Raw genomic sequence first — 6,884 nt, 5'->3', positions numbered from 1 at the left:
GGCGGCCAGGGCGCGGGGACGCCGTGGGGGCCAGGGTTCCGGGGCGCAGGGATAGTGGGGAAGCCGGGGTCCGGGGGAACGCCAGGGACTTGGGGACACCAAGGGGCATGGGGACAACGGAGACGCGGGAGCGACGGGCCTGGGGGTACGCCTGGATGCTGGGGGCGCGGGGACGCCGAGGGGAGGGGTCCTGGGGTCCAGGGCGCAGGGATGGCGGGGAAGCTGGGATCATGAGGACGCGGGGACACCGGGGGGCGAGGGGACGGCGCGGCCCGCGGAGACGACGGGACTCAGGGATAAGCCTGGAGGCTGGGGATGCGGGGACAGCAGGGACTCCCAGGTCGCAGGGATGGCAGGAATGCAGAGGGACCGGGATTCCGGGGCGCAGGGATGGCGAGCAGGAGGGGATCTGGGGTGACGCGGGGACACCGGGCCCGGGCGGCGTGGAGATGATGTAGACGCGGGGATGGGATGGCAGGGTCCGTGGGCGTGGGGACGCCAGGGGCCTGGAACGGAGTCAGCGGGCACTGCGGACCCCTGGAGACGCCTGGAGGCTGGGGGTGCCGGGATGGCGAAGTCGTGGGGACGGCAGAAGCTCGAGGGCGCAGAGATGCTGGGGACCCGAGGAGAGGGGGGCGCGGGCCCGCGGAGGCTTTGGAGGTCGGTGGAGACCTGCGGGGACTCTCGGGTCGGCAGGTAAAGACGGAAAGACCCTCACTGTGGACACCCGCAGAACCCAACAGCCGCGGGGCGCCACTGGAAGGCTCCCAGGGGCTTAGTTTGCTGTAGGGGTTTTCGCCGAGCGATGGGAAGGCAAGCGCGTCCTGACCCGTGCCAGGTTATCGGGGAGTGGGAGCCAGGCCCACGTGTGTTCAGATCCAGCAGGCCCTGCCATGGCGCGGCTGTGTGACCTTGGCCAGCCTGTGAAGTGACTGCGTCATGGCAGGTTCCGAATAGTCGTGCTGAGTGAAGCGGTCACCGTCTTTGCATAGGTGTCCTCCATGCACGCGTCTCCCTCCGTTCTCCCCATCCTGTGTCTGCCTTCTGAAAGCCGAGACTTGTCACTTCCCTTCTGGGTCCCCAGCTTCTGGGAGACTGATACTTCAGGTACTCTCAATAAACACCTGCTGAAAAAGGATGAATTTACCTAAGCCCTCTGAAGTTTAGTTCCTCACCCTAAAGGTGGATTTAAAAATAAATCAGAGAATTAGATAAGGTTTGCAAAGCCCTTGTGTCCTAGGTAGATGCTGCCTGTTAGCTGGCTGTACTGAGTCAGAGAGGAAAAGAGGTGCAGGTAAAAGCGCTGTCTGGAAAGTAACTGGTATGTTTGAGGTTTGGGGGGAATCAGTGTGACCCACCCAGGCAAAGAAGGGTGGGAGGGCAGTGATGGGAGAGGAGAGGGGAGAGCTTGGACTGAATTCTGAAGGGAAAAGAAGTTATTCCTGAGTGGTGGTCCGTGACCCTGTTTCTGCCTAGAAGATGGTACCCCAAAGCAGTGGAGTCACCAGCACTACATAAACCCCTCCCATGTAGTCCTTTCCCTGTTCCCCTTCTGACCTGAACCCCAGACAATTATGCTACCTATTTCAGACCAGGAGATAGAAAAGATACATCACAGAAGTATATAACAGGGCCATCTCGGAGCCTGGTACCAAGCCCTTCACAGAAATACAGATGCCCATTTAAGTAAGGGTCCATCAGAAAGAGGAGGTAGCCAAGAGCCTTGGTGAGGAGGCACACACGCTGTTGAACCCCCATGGAGCTTGCATCCCTGGCCCAATGTTCCCTTTGTGCAGGAGCTCGGTGAGCAAGCCTTGGGGGCTGGCTGGGGAGAGAAGTTAATGATCATCCAAAGCTGGGTCATCAGTCTGCATGATGGCTCATAGCTTCTCGGACATAGCACTCTCTGCAGGGCATTCACGTGGACCCTGGGGATGACTCAGTCTGCATCCACTGAGAGAGTCATCCAGGTGGTCTACCTCACACCTCTTTCACTGGTATTCCAGGCTTGCCTTTTCCTAGTCCCTATAATTCAATGAACAGAGAGTGGAAAGGCCTCACTTTGGATTACAGCTGGAGAGAGGCTAGGGAGCATTACAGCCCCCCCCCCGCCCCCCCCCCGCCTCACCGCCAGGGATAGTTTGAAGGTCAGGAGAAAGAGAGCTACTCACTGCACAGAACTTAGAGCCGGAGTCATGCCCAGGGACCCAGCTGAGGTCGTATCTATATGATGCTTGAGGGATCTATATGATGCTTGAGAGGTTAATGGTTTGTCTTCTATGGTCTGCTGGCCATTTGCAGTTGCTCTTTCAGTACTTCATGTGCAACATATCCAAAACAGAAAATTGGACTCATCTTCCAGCCAACCTGATTTTGCCATCCTAAGTCCTTTTCTCTCCCAGAATATCACCATTTCCAGCTACTTTTTCACATCTCTTGGAGATAAAACTTTGGATTCATCTGTCTCCTTTCTCCCCTAAATCCAATCAGATGCCAAAATTAAGCTTTTCCTTCATTTCTATCTGATAATTTCTATCCCCCTTCTGAGTTTTTGCTGACACCACCATGGTCTGTACCTGATTTACCTCTTCACCTTACTCATGGACTACTTGTCTCCAAAGTGGACTGCACTTCGTCCACTGGGGTTTGGGAAGAAAACAGTAGATCTACTATTAATATGTATTTTAAACTAAAAATAAGAAAATATACATTATTAACATTTGATATAGGAACTCACTTTAAGTGGTCATGGATTATGTCACAGGGATACATGAGATATTCCCAGGGGCTAGCAGTAAGGCCCTCTCTCATGAAATAATTTTCAGCATGTTCTGATGTATTTCCATGAACCAGGCTAAATATCAGGAATGAAAGAGGGACATCACTACAGAACCTACAGACACTAAAAGGATAACAAGGGAGTATTAGGAACAACTTTATTTTTCAAAAATATAGATGAAATGGATAAATTCTTAAAAAATACATCTTGTCAATATATAAGAACAGATAAAAAATTTGAGTAGTCTCATATCTCTCAAAGAAATTGAGCTCATTATTAAAAACCCTATAAGGAAAACTCCAGGCTCAGATGGCTTCACTGGTGAATTCTGTCACACAATTAAAGATGAAATGATATCCATCTTAGACACATCCTTTCAAATACAGGAGAGAACCATTACCAAGTTGACTTATGAGACCAGTAAAACACTGATACAATAAAAGCATGATAAAGATATTATAAGAAAAGAACATTCCAGATCAATATACCTCATGAATATATATATAGGCAGTCCCTGGATTATGAATGAGTTCCATTCCTAAGTCTGTCTTCAAGTCTAATTTATATGTAAGTCAGAACAGTTAGATATGGTTCATGTCTAAAGTCAGTCAAATGTTTGTTTTAGTGTATAGTATATAGTGTACCTTTTTATGCATAAAAACCTTAAAGAAGCACTTCCAGATACACTAAAACATCTTTCAATAATAATACAGTAATAATAATAACAATGTTTTGATGCGCATCACAAAGTAGTGCCCATTTGTTATTATGAACCGTTGTATGCACCTCAAATTTTTTATACAATAGTCTTTATGGGGATTGGTTTGTAACTATGGGTTGGGCATTCATAACCCAGGGACTGCCTGTATATATATGTATATAGATTGATAGGTAGAGATATAGATTTCTATATATATAGATAGGTATAGCTATAGAGAGCTACAGATCTATCTCTGTCTATATATAATAGATAATCTATATCTACAAGTTTATTTATCTATCTATATACAATAATCCTTAACACAATATTGGTAAATAAAGTTGAACAATATATAAAAAGATGGTGATACATCATGACCAAGGGGGGTTTAACATTAGAAAGTCTATTAGCATAATTCAAGCATCATCAGAATAAGAGAGAAAAAGAGATCATCTGAAGAGATGCATAGAAAGTATTTGACAAAATTCAATAACTTATTCATGATTTAAAAAACAACAACAACACTTTCAGCAAACTAGAACTGCAAGGGAATGTCTTGATCTGATACAGGGCATCTATCAAAAACCTATAGCTAGCATTACATTTAAGGATCGCATATTGGATGGCTTCCTTCTAAGATGGGAGCAAGGAAAAGGCATCTACCCTTGCCACATCCACTCAGTATTGTACTGGAAGTTTTAGTCAGTACAATAAGACAAGAAAAAGAAATAAAAGATACAAAGTTTGGAATGGAATTAGTAAAACCACCCCTATCTACAGATGTCATGATTATGATGTAGAAAAAATCTTAAAGAATCTAGAAAAACAATCTAACAGAACTAGTAAGTGAATTTATCAAAGCTGTAGTATACAAAGTCAATATTAAAAAAAATCAGTTGTATTCTATATACTACCAACAAGCAATTGGAAAATAAAAATTCTAAAGATATTACTTACAGTACTATCAAAATATATGAACTATTAGGAATAATTTTAACCCTGAAAAGTATAGAACGTGGCAGATAGATAAGAAGACCTAAATAAAGTGATATACTATGTTCTGTATTAAATCCTAAATAATGTTAAGATGTCACTTCTCCTCAAATTGATGTACAGATACAAAGCAGTTCAAATCTAAATCCCAGGACTTTGTTGTAGAAACCAGAGCTGATTCAACAATTTATGTGGAAAGGAGCAAGCAAACCAATCTGAAAAAGAAGAACAAAGTTGGAGATCTTATGGTATCTGACTATAAGACTTATGATAAAGCTTGTTGTTGTATGCCACTGAGTTGATTCTGACTCATAGTGACCCTATAGGACAGAGTAGGACTTCCCCCCACAGGGTTTCCTAGGCTGGAAGGAGCCCTGGTCGCACAGTGGTTAAGTGCTCGGCTGCTAACTGAAAGTTTGGCAGTTCGAACCCATCAGCCACTCCGTGGGAGAAAGACCTGGCAATCTGCTCTCATAAAGATTTACAGTCTTAGAAACCCTAGGGGACAGTTGTACTCTGTCCTATAGAGTCACTATGAGTTGGAATTGACTCAACAGCAATGGGTTTTTTGGGTTTGGGAATCTTTACAGGAACAGGTTGCCAGGTCTTTCCTCCCATCATGGAGTGGCTAGCGGGTTCGAACTGCCGATCTTTCTGTTAGCAGCTGAGCACTTAACTATTTTGGGCTCCTTACTATAAACCTACAGTAATTCATTAGTGTGGTACTGATTAAGGAAGCAAGGTACACTCAGGGCTACTGACAAGAAAGAAGTCAACATGGTAGAGATCCCGATTTGGACTTTCAGCCTCCAGAACTGTGAGAAAATAACTTTCTGTTCTTTAAAACCACCTCCTTGTGGTATTGTGTTAGAGCAGCACTAGGTAACTAAGAATTGACAAGACCAACTGTTGGTGAGGATGTTGAGCAACCACAACTCATGCGTACTCTTCTGCATACTATTTCCACAAGAAATGAAAACATGTCCACAAAAGACATGCACAAAAATGCGCACTGCAGCTTTATTCAAAGCTGAAAACAATCCAAATGCCCATTAACAGGTGAACAGGTAAACAATCGCAGCGATACTACTCAGCAACAACAATAAACAAACCTACAATATAGGCAACGACATGGATGAACCTCAAAAACGTTATACTGAATAGAAGAAGGCAGACGCAAAAAAAGTACATACTCTATAATTCCATTTATATGCAATTCCGAACAGACAAAACTAAGCTGTTGTGAGGTGCCACTGACTCGGTTCCGACTCATAGAGGCCCTGCATACAAGAGAATGAAAAACGGTTTGGTCCTGCGCCATCCTCACAATCCTTGATGTTTGAACCCATTTTTGCAGCCACTGTATCAATCCATCTCCTTGAGGATCTCCCTCTTTTTCGTTGACCGTCTACTTTACCGAGCATGATATCATTCTCCAGGCACTAGTCCCTCCTGATAACATGTCCAAAGTATATGAGACAGTCTTGCCATCCTCACTTCTAAGGAGCACTCTGGTTGTACTTCTTCCAAGATAGATCTGTTCATTCTTCTAGCAGTTCATGGTGTATACAATATTCTTAGCCAACACCACAATTCAAAGACGTCAACTCTTCTTTGGTTTTCCTTATTCATTGTCCAGCTCTCCCATGCATGTGAGGTGATAGAAAGCACCATAGCTTGGGTCAGATGCACCTTAGACCTTAAAGTGACAACTTTGCTTTTCAACACTTTAAAGACATTTTTTACAGCAGATTTGCCCAATACAATCTGTTGTTTAATTTCTTGACTGCTGCTTCCATAGGTGTTGATTGTGGATCCAAGTAAAATGAAATCCTTGACAACTTCAATCTTTTCTCCTTTATCATGATGTTGCTTTTTGGTCCAGCTGTGAAGATTTTTGTTTTCTTTATGTTGAGGTGTAATCCATACTGAAGGCTGTGGTCTTTGATCTTCATCAACAAGTGCTTCAAGTCCTCTTTGCTTTCAGCAAGCAAGTTTGTGTCATCTGCATAACACAGGTTGTTAATGAGTCCTTCTCCAATTCTGATGTCCCATTCTTCTTCATATAGTCCAGCTTCTCACATTATTTGCTCAGCATACAGATTGAATAGGTATGGTGAAAGGATACAACCCTGATACACACCTTTCCTGACTTTAAACCATGCAGTATCCCCTTGTTCTGTTCGAATGACTGTCCGTTGATCTATGTACTGGTTCCACACAAGCACAATTAAGTGTTCTGGAATTCCCATTCTTCACAATGTTGTCCATAATTTGTTATGGTCCACACAGTCGAATGCCTTTACATAGTCAATAAAACACAGGTAAACATATTTCTGTTGTTCTCTGCTTTCAGTCAAGATCCATCTGACATCAGCAATGATATCCTTCATTCCACATCCTCTTCTGAAT

The sequence above is a fragment of the Trichechus manatus genome, unplaced genomic scaffold (assembly GCF_000243295.1).
Source record: "Trichechus manatus latirostris isolate Lorelei unplaced genomic scaffold, TriManLat1.0 scaffold00165, whole genome shotgun sequence".
Lineage (NCBI taxonomy): Eukaryota > Metazoa > Chordata > Mammalia > Sirenia > Trichechidae > Trichechus > Trichechus manatus.
This window is presented reverse-complemented; position numbering follows the sequence as displayed.